Raw genomic sequence first — 17,318 nt, forward strand, 5'->3', positions numbered from 1 at the left:
GTTTGGAACAAACAGAACTTGATATATTGACATATTATTCCCTGTCAGGGCTAAAACTTTTCCTTGAAATATGAAACACTAAAAATGGGATTGCTGTTGACCTGTGATAATACCAAGCTGAAACAAATCCTCCCTCTCTGTCCGTCCATACCCACACCTTTTGCAATGTGATTTTTGCTGTACCTACTAGCCAAATGTAGAGGTTATTTCCATGACCTTGAATCTGAACTACCTTGCATCTTGCTTTTAATAGAAGAATAAGTATTTGTCTAAACCTGGGGGTATATCATTAGCCCTCTGGAGACACAAATACCCACATGGAACAGAACCTCATCATCCTAAACAAGATAATATAGACTAGCCAGTTCCAAGTTGAGCCACTAGCTGACTATAGAATATAATATACACAATACATCCTATATGTAAAATATCAAATATTCTAGATATGTTATTATCTATGTATATATGTTATTCTACCTCTATATATCTTCATATCTTCAGCTGAGATCAGTAGAGCCTGGTCCAGGTCAGCATTAATGGTTATTTTTCTAACCCATTAAATTTTGAGATGATCTATTACCAAGTAATGTCAGCTGGTACAGAAGCTAACAAAACTTCCAATATCTGATTTTTCTAATCTTAGTTTGGTAATCTGTGCTTAGGTAATACTTGGACCTAGAATGATAAAGAAGTCTACAGGGCACTTCCTTATAGGACCATGGCTAGAGTTAAAGCAACTTTAAAAAACCTTTATTTGAGGGTTAGAAAAAAAAATGAAATCTATTATCTCAAAAAATACAAAATAGCAAGCCAAATATTGCAAAATAAAACCAATAAATGTTTCATTAAATACCTTCAAACCACAGCATGATGTTAACTTGTTTTCTGCTGCTCGATCAATAGGTCACCATGTGAGTTCAGTAAGCTTTTATACATTTAAGTCAAATGAATACTTAAAATAAAAAACTCTTAAGAATCATAAGAAAATTCAAAATTGTGATCTTTACCACTTTTGGTGAGTCACTTTCTAAAGAAAAATAATAAACCTTTGAGGAAATTTTAGTGGGGGATTTACATGTACCTTCATGTACTCTATGTACTAAGACCCAAGATCTCTAAAAACAGACCAGTGCTTGAAAAAGTCTGAAGACAGCTTCAGGAAGGTATCTTTTATTTTTCAGATGGAATAACTCAGAACATAGGAGACTGAATGTTTCTTCAACGAGAATCAGATTAGGAAAGACCCCCATCAGTTGATAGGTATCTATTATGTGTCCCTTCTAGCGAGACCTCTATCCTATCTCTTCCTCTTATCCCTGCACTGTCTGGGCTGACATAGATCTCTCTGCTCACTTACTTTTCCATTAGCTTGTGAGTCCAACAGTGAATCTTAAATGTTTGCCTGAGTACTGAGATTACAATGATCAACATGACAGAAAACAACTCCATCCCTTATAAAGGAAATGAAAGAAACAGACAAGTAATGAACAACAATGACAAAATGGACGAACTAAATTAACAAGATCCCTGACTTCCTCCTTTACTTCTTGTTCTAGTTCCTCTGAAAAGAGTCCCCCTCACCCATACCCCGACTCCATACAAGCTGACCAACTTCCAGGGGTGCTCTTTGAACAGGGCAAAGGAACTGAGAAGAAGAAGTTAAGTATTGAAGTGTTGAGAGAGAAGGTCCAGTAAAGTAAGCAGGACACCTATGGACATCTAATCTCTGATAAGGGGGCCTTAAGTATTAAATGGAGGAAGGATGCTCTGTTTAAATGGTGCTGGGAAAACTGGGTTGAAACATGCAGAAGAATGAAAGTGAGCTACTTTATCTCATCAGAAACAAAAGTCAACTCCACATGGATCAAGGATCTGGATGTTAGATCAGAAACTATCAAATACTTAGAGGAAAACATTGGTGGAACACTTTCCCACCTAAATCTCAAGGACATCTTTGATGATACAAACCCATTTCCAAGGAAGACTAAAACAGAAACAAATCAATAAGACTACATCAAATTGAAAAGCTCCTGCACAACCAAAGAAACTATCACACAAAGAAACTCCTCACAGAATGGGAGAAGATCTTCACACAAGAGACAACCAAAATATACAAAGAGCTCAGCAAAATTAGTAACAAAAAAGCAAATAATCCCATCCAAAAATGAGCAGAGGATATGAACAGAACATTCACTACAGAAGAGAGCCAAAAGTCTAACAAACACATGAAAAATTGCTCCAGGTCACTGATGGTCAGAGAAATGCAGATAAAGACAACATTGAGATACCACCTCACCCCTGTGAGAATGGCATACATCAAAAAGAACAGCAGCAACAAATGCTGGAGAGGCTGTGGGGACAAAGAAACCCTTCTGAACTGCTTGTGGGAATGTAAACTGGTCCAGCCCCTGTGGAGAGCAGTCTGGAGAACTCTCACAAGGCTAGACATGGATTTTCCATATGACTCAGTAATTCCTCTACTAGGGATATACCCCCCCAAGGACTCCCTAACACCCAACCAAAAAGATATGTTTACACCTATGTTCATAGCAGCATAATTCATGATAGCTAAAACCTGGAAGCAACCCAGGTGCCCAACAATAGATGAGTGGCTGAGAAAGCTGTGGCATATATACACAATGGAATACTACACAACTACAAAGAACAAGGGATGGGACACAGTCTTTTAATGGTGGGAATGGTGTTTATGTACACTTCTATTAATTTGTAGTCATATAAATCACTGTTTAATTAATATGAGGGGAAAAATTGATTGAATGTCTCAAACTTTTTAAAGCACAGACCATAGGCTGAGTCTTTGATATGCTGAATCTGTTAAAAGCTTAGACCAGGGAGAACAGAAGCAACCAGTGGCACAGCTATATACAAATAATGTCAAAGGACATAAATTATGGTAATGTTGTGTATAATACAGCAAATACTAACAAAGGGATTTTTCAAAGTTAACCCAATTGCCAAATAATGTGACTATAGCAATAACTATCTTTTGCCTCTTAAACCCTAAGACAGCAGGAACTTCCCACTTCCTCTATAGAGCCTATATTTCCCCCAGTCCTGGAACTTCTAGGGTGGGGCTCACTTTCCTGCATGCTTCTCTCAATTCATGCAAAATGATATTGCATCTGCTGATCCCAACCTAATCAATGCAATAAGTACCACCTCAGCATGCTTCACTTCAGACTGTGTCCAGAGATGTCAGGCGTGGAATGGCAACCCTCGGCCTCATCACTCAGGTGAGACCTTTCCTTTCATAGGATTTTCTATTTCCATTCTAGGTGGTTCACTTCCTAACAAAGTCCCAAAACCTAAATATAGACCAGGTCCCATGAGATGGAGCATATATTCACATGTATCCATGAATTAGGACAAAATATATACCTGAAAGCAAAAGTACACAGTAGTCTGCCACTGCAGTATAAAGTTCATAATGAAATAGTATCTACTTTGACTTAGACACCCTCCTCTCCTACTTCCTATTACAGTTATCTCACTCACTCCAAAGCTAACCTTATCAAAGCAAGGACTGCATAAGTTGAATAAGGGCAAGAGACTGGCAGCTATTTACAAAACAGAAACCCCCCAACTCTTCATCTGTGCTATTCCAGCGTTTAGATTCATGATTAGTCAACAACTTGTTTGGCTTTATATGTTAACTCTCTTTTCAGCACCAGGTTCCAGATTCTACCATGATGCCAACCAGACTTTCCTGGACAGACAACCCCACCAATGTGTCCTGGAGTTTGCTTCCCCATAGCCCTGCCCATTAGGGAAAGAGAGAGACAGGCTGGGAGTGTGGATCAACTTGTCAACACCCATGTTCAGCAGGGAAGAAATTACAGAAGCGAAACCTTCCACCTTCTGCACCCCATAATGGCCTTGGGTCCATACTCCAGAGGGATAAAAAATAGGAAAGGTATCAGGGGAGGGGATGGGATATGGAGTTCTGATGGTGGGAATTGTGAGGAGTTGTACCTCTCTTAGCCTATGGTTTTTGTCAATGTTTCCTTTTTGTATAGAAAAAAGATAATGGGAAAATATTAAAAGAAATATTGCTCATCAGATATGATCTCTTCATGGCACATGGAAAATTCAGGAAGTTAATTCACTTTTTGTTTACTGAGTTGTATCTATTCTGTACAAGCTCTTTTCTCTATCTTCCTTCCCTTCTTTAACTTTTCTGTTGCTCTCAGTAGTCTCAGTAGGGCTTCACTGCTCCATGCTAACTTTGAGACAATGTCAAACAGCCTAATGATAATACACCTCAACTTTTAGACCAACTTCCAGGATAACTTTGGAAGGAGAGGAAGAGAGAGAGGGGGGGGGGGCTACAGAAAATAAGCTTTCTTGGAGGCCAGGCAGTGGTGTAATTCACACCTAGTACTATGTTCAAGGACTGGGGTTCCAGCAGCCAATCTCCACCTGCAGTGGGAATGCTTCACAAGCAGTGAAGCAGGTCTGCTAAGAACTCCCAGGGGTTTGGTACATGACAATCAACTAGGATTGATGAAGCTGCATGTATAAAGTACTACATCACTGGAGACTTTGGCTTCATGAAGGATTTATACTCGCTTATCTTATGCATGCTTTGAAAATAGCAAGTTTTTAGAAATTAGCTTTTTAAAAATGCTGACTTGCTGTTTATATAAACATAGGGGAAAATGTAGGTCCACTTTAGAATTCATCTCACCCCAGTACTAAATTATATATTTAAATTGTCTGAACCAGTAGGAAGTGCCACTGTTACCAAATTAATAGGCAAAGCTTTAATAACAATTTTCGTTTATGTGGAGTTTCCTTATCTCTAGCCTATAATTTTGGCTCCTTGATGCCAAGGTTAATCAATTAATGCTGAGGAAAATGTATCCCTTTTTTTTGTCTTTGCATTGGAATTGACATTCTTTCTTTTCTCCCCACCTTCCTCTCTCTCTAACCTAAGCACTTAAGATCATGAATACTTAAGATACTGAAAGTTCTGTATCTAGGAGGTAGCTCAGTAGTAGACCACATCTTTGTCTATATCCAGAATCTACATCTTTGAGGGAGGTCCTAAGTTGTATTCTTAGCATCTCATTACAATAGGAAAGAAAAAAGAAAAGAAGAGAAAAGAAAAGAAAAGATAAAAAATGGTGAGTGGATTTCTCTGGTCTCTCTCTCTCACTAAAGAAATAAAAGATTTCAAAGTTCAAGTTTAAATCTCCACACACTCTGAACCAGTAATGATTGTACTCCAATGTCACACAAGTTCTCACTGCCCTCAGACTTGTAGTGACTTTACCATTTATGATATAGTCTCCACTAGCACTTTTAAAAAAGAAATGCATAACTATTTATGATAGTCGAAACTGGAAAGCAACCTACATACCCAAAAGCATATGACTAGATAAAGAAATAATGGTTTCTGTATTCAGTAGAATGACATTCTGTAATCAACACAGGTGCAATTACTGCATTTGGAAAAATCTGATGGAACTGGAGGTGAGTATGTTAAATGAAATAAGAGGTGAAGGACAACTACTGGATGGTTTTGATAGTATGTGAAAATAGATGACTACGACAAATGAACTTGTAAAAAAAAAAAGGAAACAAAAGTATCTCTTGGACTTTGTGCAAACTATGGTAGTTATGGGGGAATTCAGAACTTTGGAGGAGGATGTAGTGACTCACATATTCTATGTGTGGGTGTGAAATTATACCCCTGAAATCTTATGATTTTTTAGAGCACTGTTAAATGACTAATAAAAATGAAAAAAGGAACACACATTTTCCCTTTTAATGATCTCTTGTCTCTACTTATAACATCAAACTATTTCTTGGGCCCCAGGACACAGCAAAGTAAAGAAGTCATTAGGCCATCTCTAGTGGGAAATATTGGAGAGATATGTAGTTGGAAAGAAGTTTCTGAACAAATCTATTAAGTTTCATTTCCTATTGGCAAGCTGGGAATGAAATTGAACCTTTATTTTGATATAGAAAGGCATTTATTTTACCCAATTCAAGACAGAGTGTCTTTCTTAATCAAGACCTGTATGTTATCAGGCAACTGCAATGGTTTCTCGGGGTGTTGGCACTCATCAACCTATCTACCTTGCTCCTGGAAAGAGATTCCAAGCTTTCTTTGGTCAAAGAGCTCCTGGACCCCAAAACTCAGCCTACTAGCTTTGTTCTTCTTGACCCAGTGATTGGTTCAATAGTGGTCATGTGACCCAGGTTGATTCAGACACAGTGAATATAAGACTTCTCAGGAGAAACTGGGGACAAAGCTCTTTTCCCTTGGGCTTCAAGTAATAGAGCTAGCAATTACTGGATTCTCTATGGTGAGTTAGAGAATGGTGCCCACATTAGAATTTTTATGCCATTGCATGAACATTAAGAGCAGGAAGGATTTTGCTGAAAGAAAAATGTGTTGGTGCATGAAATTCAAATATAATGTATAATCAAGGCTCTCAAAAAGTTGAGCCAGAGACAAAATGTTACCAAGAGCCAAAGTTGTCTCTTCCTTTTTTCTTTGACTGTGTGTGACCTGGTCTTTCTTGTAACAGTATAGCTTCCTTGTTCTCGCTGTCTCTCAAAACTGGCTTTTTTTCTTTTTTCCTTTTATTTTTTATTAGTGATTTAATATTGATTTGCGAACTTATAAGATAGAGGTATACCATACATTTCCCACAACTAGGGTTCTGTGTCCCCATCCCCTTCATTAGAATTGCAGTCCCAATGTCACCGATATGAGTTAATTCTATATATATTCCTATTTTTTCAACAGCCCCTTCCTTTCTAAGTGGTCCTATTACCCATTACTACTTCTGAGTGTCTTTCTTTTTTATCTCTTCTCTCTCAGATAAGAGAAACAGTGTCTGGCTTCCTCTGGTCTTTTCCAGATGCATTTCCCTTTCATTGATGGTATAAAAATAAGATTCCTGGTGACAAACACTTTGGTTCCTGGTGAAATGGGGTACAGATCTCTCTGGTTTACTTCTCCTATCACTTAACCCCTCTGGGACCATGGACCAAAATTCTTTTGGGAGATGAAGAAGGTGGGAGTTCTGGCTTCTATAACTGTTGGCAGGTTGATCCGTATCCCCAGACTTTTTCTATCTTTTTTCTCAGGGGGAAAGGCTCTGGAGAGGTGAGGTTCCAGGAAGCATTGGTGAAATCATCTGTCATAGGAAGTCAAGATGGAATCAGAGCAGCATCTGGAACTTGATGGCTGAAAGACAGTAAACTAGAAAGGACAAAATGTTTAATAAACAGGAACCATAAAGTATGAATAGAACAGATGAAAGTAGGGAGTATGGATCGAACTGCAAATGCCCATGTTCAGTGGGGAAGCAATTATAGAAGCCAAGCCTTCCACCTTCTGCACCCCATAATGACCCTGAGTCCATACTCCTAGAGGGATAAAGAATAGGAAAACTATCAGAGGAGGGGATGGAATACAGAATTCTGGTGGTGAGAATTGTGTGGAGTTGTACCTCTCTTATCCTATCATTTTTGTCAGTGTTACCTTTTTATAAATAAAAATTATAATAAAAATTAAAAAAAGAAAGTAGGGACTTGAGGGCATAATGAAGCTAGGAATTCTATTTTAAGGATGTTCTTAGAAGCCTATGCATTAATAATATTTGCTTGAGTTCGATAGCTAACATGGGGATAGACTAGGAAGATGGTGTCAAGAACTAGGAAGCAGGATTAAGGCAGAGAGTTGCAAACTTGAAGAAAATATATAAATACAACTAACTGTTTACCACATCAGTACATAAATCTAACATGGGGCCCATATCTACTCATATTTAGCACCAGAGCCTGTACAACCCTAAAAGTCTGAGCTCACAGTCCATGGTCACAATTGGGAACATTCTAGGCTACACTCATTTCAGAATCAATCTTCCTTGGGTAGCAGAGTAGGATAACCCAGCCTTCCTACAGAGAATCGGGTAGTTCCTACCATTACTAGTTCATAGTGAAGGTATGGTCCTGAAGAAGCCCACAAAGGGTTTATGATGACATGCCCAATGGATGTGACCATTGGAGGTAGAGAAAGAGGGATCTATTAGAGGTCTAGGCCCATGTTATCTATAGGAGAATCCAAGGATTTTCTCTCTAGGACTCCAGGTGATGGGATGGTCTGATAGTAGCCATGACTATGTGATCCAAGACTGGCTTTAAAAAAAAAATTATAAAAAGGAAACATTGACTAAACCATAGTATAAGAGGGGTACAACTTCACACAATTCCCACCACCAGAACTATGTATCCCATCCCTTCCCCTGATAGCTTTCCTATTTGTTAACCCTCTGGGAGTATGGACCCAAGGTCATTTTGGGATACAGAAGGTGGAAGGTCTGCCTTCTGTAATTGCTTCCCTGCTGAACATGGGCGTTTGCAGTTCAATCCATACTCTCACCCTGTCTCTCTCTTTCCCTAGTGGGGAAGCGATCTGGGGAAGCAGAGCTCCAGGACACACTGACACATTGGTGGGGCTGTCTGTCCAAGGAAGTCTGGTCAGCATCATGCTAGCATCTGGAACCTGGTAGTTGAAAATAGAGTTAACATTGAAAGCCAGACAAATTGTTGAACAATCATGAACCTAAAGGCTGGAATAGTGCAGATGAAGAGTTGGGGGGCCCTCTATTTTGTAGATAACTAGTAGGCATATTTTAATTATATTCCAAAGGGCCTGTGGCTATACTAATGTTTTTGTTTGTTTGTTTTTTGCCTGAGTCTGAAATCTGATATGTAGGTGGATCCTAATTATAGTCTGGGGAGGTAATGTCATGGCTGGAAAAAAGGTCCAGAAAGCTGGATCAGGGAAGAGAGTAGCTCCCAAAAATGGGAAAGGTATATAAATACTGTTGACTGTAAACCCCATCGATTTGATGTGATCTGGGGCCCATATTCAGCTTAGGAGCCTATGTGACCTCTGCATACCTGTAGATCTGAGCTCACATTCTGTGGTCATAAGTAGGAACATTCCAAGCTGCCCCAATTATCAGGCCCCATCTTCCTCAGATGTAGCATAGAGTATATTGTCCATCCTCCCTTCAGAGGATGGAACATTCTCTACCATTGTTGATCCAAGTTGAGGGAAAGGTCCTATGGGGGCCCACAAAGGGGTCTATTGTGTTGTTCCTGATAGGAATGACTAATAACAATAGAGATAGGTATTTATTCGAGGTTTAGGCCCATTATGTCTGTTTGGGAATCTCAGGATTCCCCGAATAAGGCCCCAGTTGATAAGACTGGCTTTCTTTAATGATCCATGGGTAAGGCAGGAAAGGAAAGATATTCTTCTTGGGCTGCTATGGCATTATACATCTGACTAGCTCATTCATGTCATCCTCTTACATTATAATTTAGCACACACTAATATCAATCATATTTTTTACATTCTCATTAGTGAAAAAATGTGAAAGCTCTTATAATGAGATGGGGGCCTGATGTTTTGAAATGGTTCAAAACCAAACAACTCAATCCACTGGGAAGGGAGTTACTAAGCAGTGAGGAAGAAGAAACACGTATTTTCTGTCTTCAATGGTTCTCACTGCACTTCTCAATGTTACCACATTCCAAAAGAGAATCAAAGCAGTGGTGGGGGCAATGGAAGAGGTCTTGCCTACTTGTAGTGGTTTGTGCCTTTCTGTACCATTCTCTCACTCCACTTGCTGTTTTTCACAAAACTCCATCTCATAAAACATATTTTCTAAAGATGCATTTATTTATCTATTCAATGTCAGAAAGAGAGAGAGAGAGAGAGAGAGAGAGAGAGAGAGAGAACCAGAGCATCACTCTGGTATACATAGGGAGCAAACACAAGACTTCAAAGTACAAGTTCTGGGCTTCACCATGGAGTCACCTTTCTGGACATTCATAAAACTAGTTTATCTCTACATCAGCAATAGTTTCTATTCCAGTCAACATGTTTGCCCTTTTCCCAAAAGAAGTTGCATCCATCATATAAACCTATCATATAAATTTTGCAAAATTATGTTTTGGGGACAAAATATGTTACTTATTTAGGCTTGAAATAATAAAAATAGACTCCTCAGGTTTTTTGGAAAACATGGCAGTGCCAGCAGTTAGTGGAAGTCTAGTTGCTCTTGAGACAGTGTTGGGGTGTCCCTGGAGAGGCCAGGAGAGGTAAGCAAGGCGGTTGCCAACATTTTATTGGAGGACTTGGTAGTCAAGGCAGTGTCAGGAAAATGGCAGCCATTGCTGTAAAGTCTGGAGCATCTTAGTGTATCTGCTTAATTTCCAGATGTCAGACCCTCAAGAATATAATGCTTCTTTTGCAACTATATCTGAAAGGAACCTACTCAAGCCTACTATTATGTCAGGGGATACAGAGTTCATTTCCTCTAGAAGCAGGAAAGAAATGCAATAAAAGGTCATATTTTTATGTTTTTGCTAGATCCAGATGACTGCTTTCATCACCTTTCCCAGATCTAGCCTAATAATGTGATATTCCCATCATTAGCTTCTCTAATTATGAGTTGCTAAAATTATAAAAAATCAGGAACAACAGATATTTTATTACTATCCTCCTCACTGATGAGTATTTAAATCTAAATAGAAATGGCTTCTTTCTAAAGCGCATGTGATATTCTTACAAATGATAGTAAACACTCTTATTTTGTTCTATAACAACATGAAAGCAAGTGATTCTCTTCACAGATTATAGGGTTTATTTTTGTATTAAAATGAATAATGGATCTTAAAAAGAAATAGACTCTTGAAATAAGGCAACTATAGGTAACATTTTTTCCCTAGCCAATAGAAAGGCCTTCCAGGGACTTCAGCAAAACAGAAGTTGTTTTTTTATGTGCTTTTATTTATTTGTTTGTTTGTTTGAGTTGGAAGATTGATGATTTATAGTACAGTTGTTTACACATGGGTACAATTTCTTATTTCATCATGATAGTTGTCTGCAAAGCATTCTCATTCCTAACTCAAGTCTTTTTCCACCATCGTGTACCAGGATCTCCAAGCCCCCACTTGCCGGGCTAGCGTGGGGGTGCCTCTTCCCGGGCACATGCTCTCTGGGTTGGAGAGAACTTGACCAGAGCCAGCCTGGGCTGCTACTCACTCAGCAATGCAGGAGAGTCTTGAACTCATGGCAGAGTGTGTTGGTATGCTTCTAGTTCTGCTTCTGGGATCTATTTCTGCTTCTGTTGACATTGTGGTCTATTTACTGGTCTTTTCTGTTACATTGGTTTGGTCTCACTCTCCCCCGCCAGGAGATTTGGTTTAGCCCTTGCTAGTTTTGGGCTTCTCCCTTCTCCCCACCCCCTACCCTAGGTACTTCCTGAGTTCCTGCCACTGCTGCCAGAGGAGAAAGATGGAGGAGCACATTGCCTGCTCATGAATAAAGATTAAACTGAGTTCTCAGCTCAGCCGTGTGTTTCTGGTCATCTGTTACCCGCCCGTGAAGCCAGCCTGGTGAAAACAACAGGAGTGGCAATTCAATGTCTTTATAGATCTGAAAGACAATGCTTTTATAGGATAGAACCAGAAGTGGCAAGTTGGAAACTGAAATGGCTAAGAAAGGGGTGGAGAAAGGCAAAAGGGTGCTGGGAAGGTAGAAACTTCCTTAGCAACTGTTGTGAGGGTTTTGACTGGTGGGATTAATGATACACTGGAGGCAGGGAGGGTCTTGAAAGATAGATCAAAGGAATGGAATGGGTGGGGATATTTCAGGCAAAAACAATGATTATGTAGATAGGCCATAGTAACAGGAATGCAGGGTGGAGCAAGGGGAGCTGGTTTAACAATTTCCTGACATCTCCCCCTTTCTTTTTATCTAATGGCCATTGTATCAGGAATGTAGGGTGCTTTGTGAGACAGGGAGTCTGATAGGACAAGGCACACCTTTGGAGTTACTTCTGTCCCTCCTTGTTCAACCTCTCTGTAGAGAGAGACTGACAGGAAAGACGTACTCCTCAGGTCAAGTCCTGCCAAGCTCAACCACATCCTCACAATTTTCCATCACCCACTCCCCTTACCCTCTTCCTGTTCTTCTTCACCAGAGTCCTTTGCTTTGATGCAAAACCAGTCCAAGTTTTATTTTGTGTTTCCTCTTTCTATTCTTAAGTTTCTTAAGTTCTACCCATGAGTAAGATCATCCCATCTTGCTCAGAGCGAGAAGGAATTATGTTAAGTGAGCTAAGTCAGAAAGATAAAGATGAGTATGGGATTATCCCACTCATCAACAGAAGTTGAGACAGAAGATCAGAAAGGGAAACTAAAAGCAGGATCTGACTAAATTGAAAGTAGGGCACCAAAGTAAAAATCCTGTGGTGAGGGGGAGAATGGACATGCAGCTTCCTGGGCCCGCAGGGGGGGTGGGGGTGGGGGTGGGTGGGTGGGATGGGACAAAATCTTTTGGTGGTGGGAATGGTGTTTATGTACACACCTATTAAATTGTACTCATATAAATCACTATTTAATTAATATGGGGGGAAAATTGATTGTATGACTAACAAAGGGACTTTTCTAAGTTAACCCAATTATCAAATAATGTGATGTTAACAATAACTATCCATTGTCTTCTTGAACCCTAAGACAGCAGGAACCTCACATTTCCACTATAGAGCCTAAACTTCCCCAGTCCTGGGACCATAGGGTAGGGCCCACTTTCCCGTATGCTTCTCCCAATTCTTATCAAATAATATTGCATCCGCAACCTAACAACACAATGAGTGCCACCCCAGCATGCTTCACTTCAGACTGTGTCCAGAGACTTCAGGTGTGGAATGAAAACCCTTCAGCTTCGTCACTCGGGTGAGGCCTTTCCTTTCATAGTATTCTTTAACTCCATCCCAGGTGGTTCACTTCCTAACAAAGTTCCAAAACCTAGATATAGACCAGGTTCCAGGAGATAGAGCATATGTCCACACGTATCCATAAACCAGGGCAAATATATACCTGAAAGCAGTAGTACCCGCCAACACTTCCAGTGAGTACCCCCCCAACACTTTATCTCAACTAGTTACATCCTTTGGGTCCATGATTCTTCAACAATTTGTTTGGCTTTGTATGTTAACTCTCTTTTCAGCCCCAGGCTCCAGATGCCATCAGGATGCTGGCCAGGCTTCCCTGGACTGAAGACCCCACCAATGAGTCCTGGAACTCTGCTTCCCAAGAGACCCAACCTACTAGGGAAAGAAAGAGGCATACTGGGAGTATGGATCGACCAGTCAATGCCCATGTTCAGCGGGGAAGCAATTATAGAAGCCAGACCTTCCACCTTCTGCAATCCACAACGACCCTGGGTCCATGCTCCCAGAGGGATAGAGAATGTGAAAGCTATTGGGGAGGGGACGGAATATAGAGATTGGATGGTCGGAATTATGTGGAGTTGTACACCCCCCCCCCATCCTATGATTTTGTTAATATCTCCTTTCTTAAAAAACAAACAAACAAACCTCAAAAAAAAAAAAGTAAATTCCAAAGGAATTATCAGAAAACATAGGTTTTATGGACAGAAAGAGAATGGTAAAAGATTATTACCAAAATGAAGCTCATTTCAGGTACAGCTACCTGCCCTCAGGGGAAGGCAGAGAAGGATGTCATGCAGATTATCACACAGGTGTTCATTAGGAGAGCCCAAGTCACTTTTGAAAGAGCTTGAAGCTACAAGTTATGCTAGGTGTTAAGTCTGGGTGGTGGGCTTAACATGGATGATCCCATTTTGGCTCTGTTTTCTCTACTTTTTAAAATTTATTTTGAAGTGACATATTTCATATATATATATGTTTGTTATTGGATAGAGACAAAGAGAAACTGAGAGGGAGAGGGAGAGGGGGAGGGAGAGAGAGGGAGAGGGAGAGGTAGAGAAAGAGAGATTGAGAGAGAGAGAGAGAGAGAGAGAGAGAGAGAGAGAGAGAGATATCTGCAGCAGTACTGCATCACTTGTGAAACCTTCCCCCTGCAGATGGGAACCAGGGGTTTGAAACTAGATCCTTACACATTGTAACATTTGTGCTCAGCTGGGTGCAGTACTGCTCAGCCCAGTGTTTTCTGTTTTTTTTTTTTTCCTTCTAGGGTTATTGCTGGGGCTCAGTGCCTGCACCATGAATCCACTGCTCCTGGAGGCCATTTTCCCCCTTTTGTTGTCCTTGTTATTGTAGCCTTGTTGTAATTATTATTGTTATTATTGGTGTTGTTCGTTATTGGATAGGACAGAGAGAAATGGAGAGAAGAGGGGAAGACAGAGAGGGAGAGAGAAAGACAGACACCTGCAGACCTGCTTCACTGCCTGTGTGTAGACTCCCCAGCAGGTGGGGATCAGGGGCTCAAACCAGGATCCTTTTGCTGGTCCTTGTGCTTTGTCCCACATGAGCTTAACCCACTGTGCTACTGCCCAACCCCTCTATTTTTTAAGTTATATATTTTATTTTTAAAATGTAGTGACTGAATTTTCTATAAAGCTTTGCAAGAACTATGGTGGTTACTGGTGGGAAGCACAAAATTTTAGTGGTGGGTGAGGTATGGAAAGCTTACTCCTGTAACTTTATAAGCTTATAAACCACTATTAAATCACTAATGAAGAAAGAAAACTAATGGATGGGGAGGTGCTTGGTAGTACAGCACATGCTTTACAAAGCTGAGGCACTACGCTCTACCCTGAGTACTGAATTATTTGATCAGTGGGATATTCTGGAGTCTGTCTCTCTCCCCAGCCTCTTTATCACAAAATAAATAAGAATCAAAAAGAAACCTGCAAAGGGGGAACTTCATAATCAGTGGAACAGTGCTATAATTATACCTCCTCCTCTCTATCTCTCACCAGAAATGGTATAGTTGCCATGCAGTCAGCCAAGCCTTAGTGATAACCTTGGTGGAAAAAGAAGGATGGTGGAGAGGCTGAATAATAGTTATTCATGCCTGAGGCACCAAAAGTCTCAAATTGAAATCCCAACACCACCATAAGACTGAGCTGGGCAAGGCTTTGGTAACAACCAATAAAACTCTGCCCACTATTTCATCTGCAGATCCAGGACCTGGAGATAGATATCCAGAAAATATTTTTAAGGCTATAATTGTTTATTTTATTAGTGATTTAATAATGATTGACAAGATTGTGGTATAAAAGGAGTACAATCCCCACCACCAGAGTTCTATATACCCCTCCTCCAATGGAAGTTTCCCTATTCTTTGTCCCTCTGGGAGTATGGACCAAAGATCTCTATAAGGTGCAGAAGGTGGAAGGTCTAGCTTCTGTAATTGCTTCTCCACTGGACATGGGCATTGACAGGTCAATCCATACCCATTGTAAGGCTATAATTGTAACAAGAATGAAAATAGTGTATGGTCCAACAATATTGTTCTGAGGCACACAAGAAAAAGACATGAATGCAATAATTCCAAAGGGCATATGCATGCTGATGTTCACAGCTTCAATATTCACAACAGTAAATCTGTAGAATCAATTTGAATGTCCATTAACAGATGACTAGATAGAGTTACGGAATAGATTTTCATTGTAATAATACTCCACAATTAAAAATGATTATGTATTATTCTGTATAAAATAGAGTTGGAGGAGATTATGTTAAGTATACTGAGAGGTGAAAGACAACTACAGAATGATTTCACACATATGTGAAATATAGGTAGCTAAAACAAACTTACAAAAAAAAATAATAAGGAATAGTAACCAAACTGAGTTTTAAACTTTATAAAAACTATAGTGGTTATCAGAAGGAGGCCAGAACACTAGAATTTTGGTAGTGGGTTCAATAATTTCTACACACATTATGTTTACACACACATTGTTTACTGATGTGAAACTACTTCTGAAGAACAGGATGACAAGATTTGGTGGAGATAAGATTTGGGTAAGATATATTGACATCTATCTTGAGAAAATGTGGAAATATATCATCATGACAAAAACAATCCTGTAATTTAACATTTCCTTAATAAAGTTGTACTAAATTTGGCAAAAAAAAAACCCAAAAATGGAGAATAAAAGGAAAGTACATTTCTGAAATACTATAATTCTGCAAGCCACTGTTAAATCATTAACAGTAAATACCATTTTATTATATAAAATTTATTAAATAAAAACTGTCATTGTAAACTCAGTTCTTTTATGAGTTCTCTGAGTCATTGAGAGAATTATCACACTTTATAGGAGCCAGGACCTGTAGGATCCTTCAAATTTACAGTCAGCTAGAGTCCCATTTACACTGGCATTTGAAGTGGAGGCAGTTTTTTCAGTCTTAGCACTTTGCTGTGGATTTAGATGCTCATTCCTGATATATATTATTAGAATAGAATTGAATTTTTGAACACCCAGCTGGTTTTACAGAACTGGAGAATTGGTGTGGGGAAATGACGCACATTTGGTGTCAGTCAAGAAAAAGTAGTATCAGAAAAATACAAAGAGTATTAAATACTAACTTTTTTTTAGAAGAAAGAAGCAAGACTATATATTTGTACAATTTGTTTAATGAAATAATGGATGGTAAGCAGAAAGTAAAAATGATTATTCAGAGCAGTGTGGACAAGAATAGGCATGTGGACAAGATTTCTCTAGATGTATAGATTTTGTAGTTTCAACTTTTTAAAATATTTATTTCTTTATTCCTTTTTTTTGCCCTTGTTGTTTTATTGTTGTAATTATTGTTGTTGATGATGACATCATTGTTGGATAGGACAGAGAGAAATGGAGACAGGAGGGGAAGGCAGAGGGGGAGAGAAAGATAGATACCTACAGATCTGCTTCACCACCTGTGAAGTGACTCCCCTGCAAATGGGGAGCCAGGGACTCTAACCGGGATCTTTGCACCTGTCCTTCCACTTCGCGCTTAACCCACTGTGCTACCACCTGACTCCCCAGTTTCAACTGTTTAACATATGACTGTATTACTTGTTAAATGCTCTAATTTTATTTTTATTAATTAATTTTTAAAATTAATTTAAAATAATTAATTTTTAATTTAAAAAGCTTATTTTTTACTTAGGTTTTCTTCTTCTTTTTCAAAAAAATTATTTATTTATTTTCCCTTTTGTTGCCCTTGTTGCTTTTATTGTTGTTGTTATTGTTGTCATCACTGTTAGATAGGACAGAGAGAAATGGAGAGAGGAGGGGAAGACACAGAGGAGGAGAGAAAGATAGACACCTACGGACTTGCTTCACCACCTGTGAAGTGACTCCCCTGCAGGTGGGGAGCCGGAGGCTTGAACCAGGATCCTTACGCAGGTCCTTGAGCTTCATGCCAAGTGTGCTTAACATGCTGAGCTACCCCCCAACTCCCAAATTATTTTTTAATTGCTGTCACCATTTTGTTTATTTG

The sequence above is a fragment of the Erinaceus europaeus genome, chromosome 1, assembly GCF_950295315.1.
Source record: "Erinaceus europaeus chromosome 1, mEriEur2.1, whole genome shotgun sequence".
Classification (NCBI taxonomy): Eukaryota; Metazoa; Chordata; class Mammalia; order Eulipotyphla; family Erinaceidae; genus Erinaceus; species Erinaceus europaeus.